Below are 15,368 nucleotides of genomic sequence, written 5' to 3' on the forward strand. Positions count from 1 at the left end.
TCAACATGTGCACTGATACGCCATTTCTGTATTCCAAGATTGGGCAGAATATTGTGAGGGTTATAACAGGTAGTTTCCCTTGTTTGATCTGGATGTGGTGTGCTATAAACCCACATCCCCCAAGGCTTATTGTTTCTACCTCTTGAACTCCCAAATGAAATAAGGACTTCAAACAGAATTGTCAAATACAAGTGATTCCCACGGGAGAGCACAAACTACTTAGACACATGGCTGAACTTAACTGCCCTCTCAGTGCAACTGATACACAACGAAATGGCTCACAGAAAAATGGCAGACCTGAAGCAAAGGAAACCTATGAAGCAGACATAATTTATTTTTAAAATAGTAAAAGTGAAAAGGTGAAAAGTGTGAAAGTGTTAGTCATTCAGTCATGTCTACTTTGTGACCCCATGGACTGTAGCCTACCAGGCTCACTTTGTCCATGGAATTCTCCAGGCAAGAATACTGGAGTGGGTTGCCATTCCCTTCTCTGGGGGATCATTCCAACTCAGGGATTGAACCGGGGTCTCCCGCACTGCAGGCACATTATTTACCATCTGAGCCACCAGAGAAGCCCTGGTATAGTAAAACTTTCCTTTTAAAAACTCTTTCCACCCTCTTCACACCTACTTTTTGGAGCAAGTGCTTTGTGTACTTGCATTTTCACAACTAGATGCTCAGGGTTTCTAAATTTATCACTTTTCTCTGACCCTCCCTTGTTGGGTCTCACCACCTACCTCACCTTTCATTCACAGATTCAAAAAACCTATCTAAATTATGAGCTAAAAACACTAGGGTGGGAATGGCAGTGTCCATAGGCTACAGATGTTACACTGCCTGGAAGGGAACCTAATCCATTACATCCATCTACAATTAGCTAGACAACACCTTGGGTCCAAAAGAAGATACAATTTAAAGAACTGTCAAAGGAATAGGAATAGAAGAGTGCAGAACTATAGGTAACGTCATGGCTGCCTGGGGTAGGTTCCAGGAAGAAAGTTGTAATAGCTTCCTCAGAAGAAAATTTTGCAAAGGAGAAATGAGAAAGTGTTAGAGCAAATGTTGCCTGTTCTGCTTAAGAACAGTCCTGACTTTATGACATCTTTTCCCTGAGAAAACATGCATAGGCAAAAATAGTCAACAGCATACACCCAAGAGAATTGAACAGATAATAAAACTTTGCAAGTTCCAAAATGCTGTAATATTTAGCATCAGTAGTTAAGAATGCTCTGGATAAGTTATTGGCCTGACTGGAGAAAGAGAGTCTTGTTTTCTTGCAAATATTTTGAGAGGGTGGAAATAATGGTTCTTCTGATTTCCTTATTTTTATAGGATACTTGATTCTGTTTGAGGCTAGCTTATGAATTTGAGCTTCTTCTAATTTATAAGTGACCTTTGGATGAGTCTGTAGTTGTTCCTGGAATTTATACCACAGGGATTCCCTTTCTGTACTCTTTAGTTAATTACTCAACATATCACACATAAATGCAATGGGAAGGCACACAAACATTTAAATTACTTTCCAAAGGAAGCTTACGTTGGAAAATATTTGAACTACATCCATCTTGTGGGTTTCTTTTGTCTAATTATAGCATTTTTTCATAACTTAGCCTTCCTGATAAATTATTACTCAAAAGCATTTAAGCTTATTGTTTCTTCTTCAGAATACTGGTGGCAACCCAGTACCCATTCAAATACTGCCTCTGACTTAAGTTTCAGTAAGCCCACAGGGAAGCCTGGCCTGCAGCAGTCCATGGGGTCGCAAAAGTCAGGTGCAACTTAGCGACTGAACAACAACAACAAGCCCACCACAGTACTTAAATGCTTCATGTGAAAGGTCATCTAAGATCCCAGGTCCTGAGAGGGGAAAATTTTCTACTCTGCTAACGTTTTGGTTTCTATTCTGGATCTTCTACTATAAGATCTAGCATGGCAATTCTGTGTCCTTTCTTTTCATGGAATATTTTGGAGATAAAAAAAATAAGGAGAAGCTGCTTCTCGAAACTATGGATGATTGTCCCCTTGGTGACCTGAATGACAAATTGTGGGTAGCGCAAGGCAATGGGAAAGTGATCTGCCTTCCAGGATGTCAGCAGATGGTCTCCTGGACTCATCATCTGTATTGCATCAAAAACACATGGAAGTTGTTTTCCACAGAGGCAGAGTTCTGCCCCAAACTTGGCACCAGGTCAGTTCCATACTGGGTAGTTACTGGGGACTTTTTTCCTTCAGTACCACTGTCATTATGCCACTTCCTTGCTCAAAAATATTCATTGGTTTGGTAGTGCTATTGTCTGGATATTGTGCCACCCCGCTCAATTCCTATGTTGAATCCTATCCCCCACGGTGATGGTATTAGGAGATGGGGCCTTTAAGAGGTAATTAAGTCTCCAAGGAAGCTCCCTCATGGGTGGGATTAGCGCCCTTATAAAGAGGCCAGAGGCCGCTCCCTTACCCCTTTACACTGCGTAAGAACATGAGAACATGGTCGAGAGGGCACGGGCTCTGAAACAGAATGTGGGCCCTCACCAGAACCGAACCATGCTGGCACCCTCGTCTTGGAATTCCCAGTCTTCAGAACTGTAAGAAATTAATTTCTGTTGCTTATAATTTACCCAATCTATGGTATTTTGTTATACCAAGTAAGACTGTTAGGCAGAATAATAGTCCCTAAAATATGTCCAAAAAAATACAATCTGTCCATATTCTAATCCCCAGAACCTTTCAATATATTACCTTACTTGGCAAAAGAGTCTTTGTAGATGTGATTAAAGTAAAATATCTTGAGATGGGAAGACTAATGTGAATTACCCAGGTGGACCCAATATGAGTCCTTAAAAGCAGAGAATCATTTTCAGCTGTGATGAGAGAGCAAGCATGAGAGTAAAAGCCAAAAGGAAAGAGAAGAGAGAAGGAATGTGCTGACAAGATGAAGGGTCAGAGAGATGAGGTGGAATACAGAGAGATTTGAAGCTTGAGAGATTCTTATAGTTCTCCCAACCCACCCTGTTATCCCCACCACACTTTTTCTCACGCTGTTGCTTCTCTGCTTCTCACATCTGAATCTTCACCATCTATTGTCTGCATCCCACTCTGGAACAAAGCCAATTCTAACCCATAATATTTTCTCTGCTTTTACATTCCTGCACAACTTACTTCTGTACCACATTGTACACCTAATACAGATACTCAAACTTGCTGGTCTAAGGCTGTCTCTACATTCTTAAGAATTATTAAGGATTCCAAAAATCCTTTGCTTATGTGAATTACATATTTATTGTATTAGGAATTAAAGAAAAATTTCAAGTAATTATTTATTATTTTATTCTTAAATAACAATAATGTCTCATTTCATGCTAACATAAATAGCATATTTTAGTAAAGATAGCTTATTTTCCAAAACAAGAAAATTTAACAAATGTGGCACTCAGTTTTGCAAATCTTTGATGTTTGGCTTAATAGAAGATAGCTGGATTCTCAATCTATGTTCCATCTCTTGCTATATACTTCTTTGGTTAAAGTATTTGAAGAAAAAATCTGGCTTCAAACAGAGTGCAGTCATAAAAGGAAATTATTTTTAAAGCATTTCCAGATAATTCTGGATATTCTTCTTTGATATTACACCAAAACTCGATAAGTGGTATTAGTTTCTTAAAGGTTAAATGCAATGTAGATTCTAAAACTATATCAGTGAGTCAGTTACTACTCTGTTACTTTAAAATCCATTGATTTCCCTTGCACTTTGAGTGGAATTTTCCCCCATGCATGATTTTGGAGCATGCATGATTGATTATTTGGAAAATACTGGTTATTATAGAGTCAGGCAAACCTTATAAGCATTAACACAATTTTATGATGCAATATCAAAAATCATGTTTGTTAGAATCACCACTGATATAATCAGAAAAGTATTTATGTATTGAAAAGCTGTCAAGTTTATAGTGGTAGGTACAAGATTTTAAAAGTTCTAATATTGAAAGCTTGAATTTTATTGTCAACAAATACCATCAGTTGTTTTCCTTGGTGTGACATGCCTCATTCATTTTTAAAAAAATATTGCCAAATATCCAAGTCTGAAAATCCAAACAGACTGTTTGTCAGTCTTTGTTTCATGGAAAAATAGTGGCAATTCCCCACTTATAACTTAAACTGCAGTGAGGGAGGGCATTAACACATAGTATCTTTGCCCTCAGGCTTCGAGCAAGACACAGATTTTCCTACAAATGACCATGAAATGTTTAAAGGATCTGCCCACATTCCTTCAGTTCGAGTAATCAAATCCATAGGCTTGTGCCAGCTGCAAGAGAAGCAGGCAATCTCTCGTTACTTGGTATAACAAGCTAGCAGGGAGACAGAGCTGAAGGCAAAGTCATAATGACCTTCCAGTTTTTCCTGTAGTCTCTCCTCCTAAGTGGGCTTCCACAGTGGTTCAGTGGTTAAGAATCTGCCTGCAATGCAGAAGACGCAGGAGACAGGGGTTTGATCCCTGGGTGGGGAAGATCCCCTGGAGGAGGATATAGCAATCCACTCCAGTATTCTTGCCTGGAGAATGCCATGGACAGAGGAGCCTGCCAGATTACAGTCCATAGGGTCACAAAGAGTCAGACACGACTGAAGTGACTGAGCATGCACACGCACTCCTCCGAAGTGGTACTGTTTAAAAGGTACAGGAGAGTATAGAGGGAAGGGGAAGTCTTCCCATAGGCCAAATATCTAAGGCTGAGGTGAGATGGGCCTTAAGAGCAATAGGAAAGTGAGCTCTGAAGAGCAGTTCCATTAGAACAAACTGAATTGAAGCTGTGGGCTTTCTAGCTTCATTTCCCATCTCTCCTCATTATGTTCTTTAACATAATAACCCCAAACAGCTATGTATGTGTCAGACAAGAATCAACATAAAACACAGATTAGGGAGGGGAGATAGAGAAGACAAACACAAGGAAAATAGAGAAGTAACTAAAGAAAAAGATAAATAATTCAAATCACTATAATTTTAAAGAAATTTAAAATTTAAAAAATCTCAGATAACAAAAAGATGCTAAAACAGTGAAGGATGATAAGCAAATTAATAGAGCAAGTTGGAAGAGAGAAGTAAAATATTGCATTAGAGGAAAATCATAATGAAATAATAAAAGTAGAATAAGTACAATTTAAAATGAAGCTTAGAATATAAAACAGTCTATAGAAGCGTATACAGGAAAAATGGGGGGGCGGTAGATAGCTGTAACTTTCAGAGAAGACAGTAGACAGGTAGAATATACAAAATACCCCATCTTCCTAAAGAACACATACACACATACTCATGCAATCAACAAAAAGATTCAGAAAACTGCAGAAAAGAACTTTCCCAAAATAAAAATGCGAAATTGCAGGTAGAAAGAAAAGATCATGCTAGTGCCAAGAAAGAATAATACAAAAACCGCTGTGACACATCTTGATGAAGTTACTGAACTTTAAGGGTAAAGAAATAATATAGGCATCCAAGTGGAAGTTTAACATTAAAGGGGAAAATGGCGTTTTCCTCAAACTTGTCCAGAGCAGCTGTTTTGTTTTGTTTTGTTTTTTTCCCCAATATTGTTCTATTTTGTGGGGCACGGCTGTGCTGGGTCTTTCGGAGAAGGCAATGGCACCCCACTCCAGTACTCTTGCCTGGAAAATCCCATGGATGGAGGAGCCTGGTAGGCTGCGGTCCGTGAGGTCGCTAAGAGTCGGACATGACTGAGCAAATTCACTTTCCCTTTTCACTTTCATGCATTGGAGAAGGAAATGGCAACCCACTCCAGTGTTCTTGCCTGGAGAATCCCCGGGACGGGGGAGCCTGGTGGGCTGCTGTCTATGGGGTCTCACAGAGTTGGACACGACTGAAGTGACTTAGCAGCAGTAGCAGCTGGGTCTTTGTTGCTACGAGGGCTCTTCTCTCGTTGTGGCAAGTAGGGGCAACTCTCTAGTTGTGGTGCTCGGGCTTCTCACTGCAATGGCTTCTCTTGTTGCGGAGCATGGACTCCAGGGCACGAGCTTCAGTCATTGTGGCACCTGGGCTCTAGAGCACTTTCCAACAATTAAATAAGTGAAATTAAAAAAAAAAAAATTTGTGGCACAAGGACTTAGTTGCTCTGCAGCATGTGGGATCGTCCCAGATTAGGAATCAAACCTATGTCTCCAACATTGGCAGGCAGATTCTATACCACTGAGCCACTTGGAAAGCCCCACAGCAACTCTTGATACCAGAAAAATGGAACTGTTTTGACAAAATCTAAGAGAAGTATGAATTGTATGCCTAGATAAGTTGCTTTTCAAATATAAAACCAGGAGACATTCTCAAGCATACAAAAAACCCACAGACTACAGTACCCATAATTTGTTCATAAAAAAGGAAAAAACTTGAAAATGAAACCAGGGCAACTTAGATATGAATCAAAATTTAAAACTTGGGCATAAAGAAACTGTGGTTTAAAACCCAGCTGTGGTATTATACATAATAAATAGATTTAAATTTAGAATTAAGACTAAACAGTTATGAAAATATAGTTACATGAAAAAAATAGAACTGTCACAGAGCTTTAAAATGTAAAAATAATACAACTGACAAAAATCAGAAGCTAGGGAAGAGGAACATTAGAATAAACTGAAGTGTGTTTACTTTCTTATCTCTCAGGGCAAGGACTTAACAGATGAAGTTCGGTGTACTTCCTTCACAGAAAAAACAGTGCATCTGATTGTTTTCTGTAGATTCCATCAACAAATGATTGCTGAATAGTGCTTCAGAGACCGTAGGAAAACCAGTCGCCACATCTCAAAACTAAGAACAAAAATAGAAGTCTTGAAGAATAGAGACATAATTGGTCTTCATCACAGGAGAAGGATCTCTTTTGAGGCAAATATATAGCAAATAGGATTTTAATATTTTCTTCATCTAAGAACAGATAGGTGTAGGTTAAGGAAATGTTCATATCTCCTGTGGTTACTGGGTTATACAAAAGCTGTCTGCAAAATCCCCTCCCCGCCACACACCCCCCACCCCCCGCCAAATTTTCTTCCTGATTTTGTTTATGGTTTTACAAAAACTAACCATATTGACTAGGCTAACTTTACCACTGGTGGTCATTTTTTCCTATTTAGCTGTGTTATAATTGGAGACATGAGGATGATTCATATGACCACACTTTTATGACAGCTAAAGCTGAAGATTGTGCATGAGTACATGTGGTATAACTTGGCTAGAAAAATGTATAAATATAAAATTACAATGGAAGATGTAATTTCCAGTGAGTAAACAATTCTAAATAACACATACAAGGCCAAGAATGCCATACTCTGCCATATAGATAACCCAGGGGAAGAACAAATAGAAGATGGACTTGTGCTTTAGGTTAGATTTCATTTCAGAGATGTAACAGAGTTGGAAGAACCTGGCACTGGTGTCAAACCAGATCCTAAAGCCTGGCTCAGCCTCTTTCGTATTGAATATCTTTGGATTAATTAAAGTACTGCAAATCTAAAGCAATTGTCTTAAAAATCTACTAAAGCAATTGTTTTCTTATTTTTATAAAATAATAGCCATAACACCACCACCTACCACAGGGTCATTGTGAAAAACGGTGAAATAACATGTGTGTTGAATTTAGTTGGATATATTCTCAGTAAATGGCAGCTAGATGTGGCCAACTTAAGAAAAAAAGGTGACATGAAATGCTTACCTCTAGAAAGCGGTTGTAGAAATGTTTTTAAGTAGTTGGAGAAGACAGTCTTCTGCCTTTCATTTCACATTGCCAGATACTGTCAGCCCAACAGGCATCTTGAATTTTAACCCTAAATCCTCCATTAGTGTTCTGTATGGCCTTGGAGCCTTAGTTTCTTTGGCTCGATGACAAGTAGATCACTACCTGACAATATATTGTTAGAGCCAAAGAGATATATAAGGAAGTGTGTGTGCGTGTGTGCTCAGGTGTGTCCGATTCTTTGCGACTTCATGGACTGTAGCCTGCCAGGCTCCTCTGTCCATGAGATTTCCTGGGCAAGAATACTGGAGTGGGTTGCCATTTCCTCTTCCAGGGATCTTCCCAATCCAGGGATCGAACTCAGGTTTCCTGAGTCACCGCACTGGCAAGCAGATTCTTTAGGAAGCCCTAGGAGATGTAAGAACTCTGAAAAATATGATGTTCCATATCAAGTGAGGAGATAGCTGGTGATGTCAACAATTATGCTTTAATAGCTACACTTTCTCTTCATTACACTTTGCTATTCTTTCTCTTCAACTAAGGAGCTAAGAAACCATGTGCTCTTGGAGGGGGATATTTTTATGTCTTTGTGTTCCTTTCCCAGGGATGCCCATGAATGGAATATTCTTCTTCCTTACTGCACAAAATCCCTATTTATCCTTCAAGACTCAGCTTAAATGTCACTGTTCTCTGAAACCTGCCTTAACTGTCCCCATTACCTGTGTTCTCACAGTATACTGTCACTTTTGCAGTGTTTATTACATTGTCCGGTGGTTTGTTTTTTTTTTTTTTTCCTTTTTTAAAAAATTGGGATATAGCTACTTTACAGTGTTGTGTTTCTGCTGTATGATGAGGTGAATAAGTTACATGTATACATATATCCCCTCCCTCTTGGACATCCCTTCTAACCGCCTCCCCAACCCCCCACCGCCACATCCCATCCACTTAGGTCACCACAGAGCACCGAGCTGAGCTCTCTATACTATACAGTAGATTCCCACTAGCTAACTCTACCACCAGTATGTAGCAACTAGAACATGAGTTCCTTGTAGTAGAGACACTTTCCATCACCATCACCTGACACAGTGAGTGGTTTAGAGGAGGCACTCAATAAATATTCTGGGGGGAAGGACAAAAGCTGGAAGTAGAGAGGAAACGAACAGTTCCGTCCAGTTCAGTCGCTCAGTCGTGTCTGACTCTTCACGACCCAATGAATCACAGCACGCCAGGCCTCCCTGTCCATCAGCAACTCCCAGAGTTCACTCAAACTCATGTCCATCAAGTCGGTGATGCCATCCAGCCATCTCATCCTCTCTCGTCCCCTTCTCCTCCTGCCCCCAATCCCTCCCAGCATCAGAGTCTTTTCCAATGAGTCAACTCTTCGCATCAGGTGGCCAAAGTACTGGAGTTTCAGCTTTAGCATCATTCCTTCCAAAGAAATCCCAGGGCCGATCTCCTTCAGAATGGACTGGTTGGATCTCCTTGCAGTCCAAGGGACTCTCAAGAGTCTTCTCCAACACCACAGTTCAAAAGCATCAATTCTTTGGCGCTAAGCTTTCTTCACAGTCCAACTCTCACATCCATACATGACCACAGGAAAAACCATAGCCTTGACTAGACGGACCTTTGTTGGCAAAGGTCTGCTTTTGAATATGCTATCTAGGTTGGTCATAACTTTCCTTCCAAGGAGTAAGCGTCTTTTAATTTCATGGCTGCAATCACCATCTGCAGTGATTGTGGAGCCCCCAAAAATAAAGTCTGACACTGTTTCCACTGTTTCCCCATCTATTTCCCATGAAGTGATGGAACCAGATGCCATGATCTTTGTTTTCTGAATGTTGAGCTTTAAGCCAACTTTTTCACTCTCCGCTTTCACTTTCATCAAGAGGCTTTTTAGTTCCTTTTCACTTTCTGCCATAAGGGTGGTGTCATCTGCATATATGACATTATAGATATTTCTCCTGGCAATCTTGATTCCAGCTTGTGCTTCTTCCAGTCCAGCGTTTCTCATGATGTACTCTGCATATAAGTTAAATAAGCAGGGTGACAAAAGCCTTGATGAACTCCTTTTCCTATTTGGAACCAGTCTGTTGTTCCATGTCCAGTTCTAACTGTTGCTTCCTGACCTGCATATAGGTTTCTCAAGAGGCAGGTCAGGTGGTCTGGTATTCCCATCTCTTTCAGAATTTTCCACAGTTTATTGTGATCCACATAGTCAAAGGCTTTGTCATAACCAATAAAGCAGAAATAGATGCTTTTCTGAAACTCTGTTGCTTTTTTGATGATCCAAAAAACGTTGGCAATTTGATCTCTGGTTCTTCTGCCTTTTCTAAAACCAGCTGGAACATCTGGAAGTTAAAGGTTCATGTATTGCTGAAGTCTGGCTTGGAGAATTTTGAGCATTACTTTACCAGCGTGTGAGATGAGGGCAGTTGTGCGGTAGTTTGAGCATTCTTTGGCATTGCCTTTCTTTGGGATTGGAATGAAAACTGACCTTTTCCAGTCCTGTGGCCCTTGCTGAGTTTTCCAAATTTGCTGGCATAGTGAGTGCAGCACTTTAATAGCATCATCTTTTAGGATTTGCAATAGCTCAACTGCAATTCCATCACCTCCACTAACTTTGTTCGTAGTGATGCTTTCTAAGGCCCGCTTGACTTCACATTCCAGGATGTCTGGCTCTAGGTGAGTGATTACAACATCATGATTATCTGGGTCATGAAGCTCTTTTTGTACAGTTCTTCTGTGTATTCTTGCCACCTCTTCTTAATATCTTCTGCTTCTGTTAAGTCCATACCATTTCTGTCCTTTATCAAGCCTATCTTTGCATGAAATGTTCCTTTGGTATCTCTGATTTTCTTGAAGAGATCTCTAGTCTTCCTCATTCCGTTGTTTTCCTCTATTTCTTTGCATTGATCGCTGAGGAAGGCTTTCTTATCTCTCCTTGCTATTCTTTGGAACTCTGCATTCAAATGGGTATATCTTTCCTTTTCTCCTTTGCTTTTTGCTTCTCTTCTCTTCACAGCTATTTGTAAGGCCTCCTCAGACAGCCATTTTGTGTTTTTTGCATTTCTTTTCCATGGGGATGGTCTTGATCCCTGTCTCCTGTACAGTGTCACGAACCTCTGTCCATAGTTTATCAGGCACTCTATCAGATCTAGTTCCTTTAATCTATTTCTAACTCCACTGTATAATCATAAGGGATTTGATTTAGGTCATACCTGAATGGTCTAGTGGTTTTCCCCACTTTCTTCAATTTAAGTCTGAATTTGGCAATAAGGAGTTCATGATCTGAGCCACAGTCAGCTCCTGGTCTTGTTTTTGCTGACTGTATAGAACTTGTCCATCTTTGGCTGCAAAGAATAGAATCAATCTGATTTTGGTGTTGACCATCTGGTGATGTCCATGTGTAGAGTCTGCTCTTGTGTTGTTGGAAGAGGGTGTTTGCTACGGCCAGTCCGTTCTCTTGGCAAAACTCTATTAGCCTTTGCCCTGCTTCATTCTGTACTCCAAGGCCAAATTTGCCTGTTACTCCAGGTATTTCTTGACTTCCTACTTTTGCATTCCAGTCCTCTATAATGAAAAGAACATCTTTTTTGAGTATTAGTTCTAAAAGGTCTTGTAGGTCTTCATAGAACTGTTCAACTTCAGCTCCTTCAGCATTACTGGTCGGGGCATAGGCTTGGATTACTGTGATATTGAATGGTTTGCCTTGGAAACGAATAGAGATCATTCTGTCGTTTTTGAGGTTGCATGCAAGTACTGCATTTTGGACTCTCTTGTTGACCATGATGGCTACTCCATTTCTTCTAAGGGATTCCTGCCCACGGTAGTAGATATAAGGGTCATCTGAGTTAAATTCACCCATTCCGTTCTATTTTAGTTTGCTGATCCTAGAATGTCAATGTTCACTCTTGCCATCTCCTGTTTGACTCCTTCCAATTTGCCTTGATTCATGGACATAACATTTCCAGATTCCTATGCAATATTGCTGTTTACAGCATCGGACCTTGCTTCTATCACCAGTCACATCCACAACTGGGTATTGTTTTTGCTTTGGCTCCATCCCTTCATTCTTTCTGGAGTTATTTCTCCACTGATCTCCAGTAGCATATTGGACACTTAGCGACCTGGAGAGTCCTCTTTCAGTATCCTATCATTTTGCCTTTTCATACTGTTCACGGGATTCTCAAGGCAAGAAGACTGAAGTGGTGTGCCATTCCCTTCTCCAGGGGACCACATTCTGACCGACCTCTCCACCATGACCTGTCCATCTTGGGTGGCCCCAAATGGCATGGCTTGGTTTCATTGAGTTAGACAAGGCTGTGGTCTGTGTGATCAGATTGTCTAGTTTTCTCTGATTATGGTTTCAGTGTGTCTGCCCTCTGATGCCCTCTTGCAACACCTACCATCTTACTTGGGTTTCTCTTACCTTGGTCATGGGGTATCTCTTCACGGCTGCTCCAGCAAAGTGCAGCCAGTGCTCCTTACCTTGGACAAGGTTGCCCCTCCTGACCTTGAAAGTGGAGTAGCTCCTCTTGGCCCACCTGCACCCATGCAGCTGCCACACCTCGGTCATGGGGTAGCTCGTCTCAGCCGCCGCCCCTAACCTCGGTCGTGGGGTAGCTCCTCTTGGCTGCCGCCCCTGACCTTGGATGTGGGAGAGCTCCTCTTGGCCGCTCCTGCACTGTCGCAGCCTGGCAATCTCGGTCAACGCCTGGCTAAATGATCTTGTCCTGAAGATCCCGGAACCCCCAAGATGATAGCTTACGATGAATGGATTCAGATTGGTGATCTTCGAAGAAGATTTAGCTTTGGGACCAGGGTTGATCACTCAAGAGTTTTTGTGTAGCAGAGTTTTATTAAAATGAAAAAGGACAGAGAAAGCTTCTGACATAGACATCAGAAGGGGTACGGAGAGTGCCCCTCTGTCTTTAGCAAGGGAGTTATATATTTTTTCATTAGTTATTACAATAAATCAAAAGAATGTCTGAAGGTTGTAAAGATCTTACTAGACCCACTAATGAACAGTTACTGAATATCTAATAAGTGTCAGGCATGTACCAAACCCTTCATATACATTCTCTCATTTAATTATTATAGCACTAGCATCTTTTCATGTATCTGTTCACTTAACAAATATTTCTTGAGCCCTATACTGTGCCAGGCACTGTTCTAGATGCTGGGAATATAGCTACATTTACAATCCAAGAGAGGGGAGACAGACATGTATAAATATGTCAAGTAGTGAACTATGAAGAAAAATAAAACTGGATAAGAAAATAGAGTACGGGAGTTAGGTAATGTTTTAGATTAAGGACCAAGGGAGCACTTTGTAATGAGATGACTTTGAGCAAAGATGTGAATCAAGTAAGATGATGGACTATAGATATCTCAGAATGTCCCAAAAGAGGGCCAGTAGTGCAAAGGCCCCAGACAGGAACACGTGGCATGTGTTTGAGGGCCAATGTGGAGGCCAGTGTGTCTGGAGAGGAGAGATCAAGGAGCTGAATGACTTAAGAGGTCAGAGAGAGATATCATATACCCTCATGGAAAGGCCATCAGAAAACTTTGTGATGTTATTTTCAGTGAGAGAGGACGGCATGGGAAGATTTTGACCAAAGAAGCAAGTTCTTTGAATGCTGTGGAGAATATAGACTTTGATGGAGCAAAGTGGTTGGAAGGAACCACTTACTCTTTCACTGCAATAGCTGAGGAGAATGTTGATGGAAAAGGAGACTAGAATGATAGCAGTGGAGACCAGGTACTGAATATAGTTTGCTGCTGCTGCTGCTAAGTCACTTCAGTCGTGTCCGACTCTGTGCGACCCCATAGACGGATGCCCACCAGGCTCCCCTGTCCCTGGGACTCTCCAGGCAAGAACACTGGAGTGGGTTGCCATTTTCTTCTCCAATGCATGAAAGTGAAAAGTGAAGGGAAGTTGCTCAGTCGTGTCCGACTCGTAGCGACCCCATGGACTGCAGCCCACCAGGTTCCTCTGTCCATGGGATTTTCCAGGCAAGAATACTGGAGTGGGGTGCCATTGCCTTCTCCGGAATATAGTTTAAAGTAGAGCAAATAGATTTGCTGATGGATTGTAAGTGTGGCATGACATAAAGAGGCTTTAAGCCTGAGAAACTGAACAAACGAAAAGACTGTATACTGAAGTTGGGAGGTTGTGGAAAGAATAAGTTTAGGGAACAAAATGAGTCTGTTGTATTAAATTTAGGATATCTATTATATATCCAAATGGAGTTGCTGAGTAGGCAATTTGACTTCAAAAACTAGGAATAAAACTACCATATGTATGTATTAGTCACTAAGTCATATCCAACTTTTTGTGACCCCATGGACTGTAGCCCATCAGGCTTCTCTGTCCATGGGATTCTCCAGTCAAGAGCACTGGAGTGGGTTACCATTCCCTTCTCCAGGAGTCAAAACCACCATATGACCCAACAGTTCTACTACTGGGCATATACTGTGAGGAAACCAAAATTGAAAAAGATACATGTACCCCAGTGTTTGTTGCAGCACTATTTACAATAGCTAGAAAGTGGAAGCAACCTAGATATCCATCAACAGATGAATGGATAAAGAAGTTATGGTACATATACACAATGGAATATTACTCAGCCATAAAAAGGAATGCATTTGACTCAGTTCTAATGAGGTGGATGAACCTAGAGCCTATTATACAGAGAGAAGTAAGTCAGAAAGAGAAAGACAAATATTGTATATTAACACATACATATGGAATCTAGAAAGATGGTACTGATGGACCTATCTGCAGGGCAGCAACAGAGACACAGACATAGAGAACAGACTTGTGAACACAGAGGGGAAGGAGAGGGGAGGACAAATTGAGAGAGTAGCATTAAAACATACATTACCATGTGTAAAATTAGACAGCCAGTGGAAATTTGCTATATGACGCAAGGAGCTCGAATCTGGTGCTCTGTGACAGCCTAGAGGGGTGGTGTAGGGTGGAAGATGGGAGGGATGTTCAAGAGGGAGGGGACATATGTATACCTATGGCTGATTTGTGTTGGTATATGGTAGAAACCAACACAATATTGTAAAGCAATTATCTTTCAATTAAAAACAAATACATTTTTTTAAAAGTTTAAAATTAATGGGAAAAGTTGTGGCTGGAGATACAGCCTTTTGAAGGTCATCAGCATAAAAATAATATTTAAAGTCACAGGAGTGGATGAGATTACCTGAAAAATCAGAATGCTGTGCTAAGTCACTTTAGTTATATCCAACTCTCGGTGACCCCATGGGACTATAGCCCACCAGGCTTCTCTGTCCATGGGATTTTCTAGGCAGGAATACTGGAGTGGGTTGTCAGTTCCTCCTCCAGGGGATCATCCCAACCCAGGGATTGAACCAGTGTCTCTTAGTTCTCTTGTATTGTCAGGCAGGTTCTTTACCACTGGCACTACCTGGGAAGCCCCCAAAATCAGAATAAATAGATGAAAATTGAGGTCTGAAGACTAAGTCCTAGGTACTCCAATGATTACAAGTCAGGGAAGAGAAAAGACTTCAGCAAAAAAGGCTGGGAAAGGATGGTCACAGAGGCAAGAAAGGAAGGGGGAGTGGTAGCCCAGAAGCTAAGGAGAGGAAGTGATTCAAGAAGACAGAAATGATCAAAAG

General features: G+C 41.0%; 1 long non-coding RNA gene across 3 annotated transcripts in view; it reads left to right on the top strand.

Moving 5' to 3' along the window:
* The first annotated feature begins 1,862 nt into the window (after window positions 1-1,862).
* The window catches only part of LOC123328043, a 165,566-nt gene continuing 152,060 nt past the window's right edge, over window positions 1,863-15,368 (top strand). For 2 of the 3 annotated variants that reach the window (XR_006542772.2, XR_006542774.2), the window contains exon 1: window positions 2,435-2,582. This is a non-coding gene — a long non-coding RNA (uncharacterized LOC123328043). Of the gene's footprint in view, window positions 2,583-15,368 lie in introns of all 3 variants that reach the window. The other variant, XR_006542773.2, reaches the window with a different exon arrangement.

The sequence above is a fragment of the Bubalus bubalis genome, chromosome 11 (assembly GCF_019923935.1).
Source record: "Bubalus bubalis isolate 160015118507 breed Murrah chromosome 11, NDDB_SH_1, whole genome shotgun sequence".
Classification (NCBI taxonomy): Eukaryota; Metazoa; Chordata; class Mammalia; order Artiodactyla; family Bovidae; genus Bubalus; species Bubalus bubalis.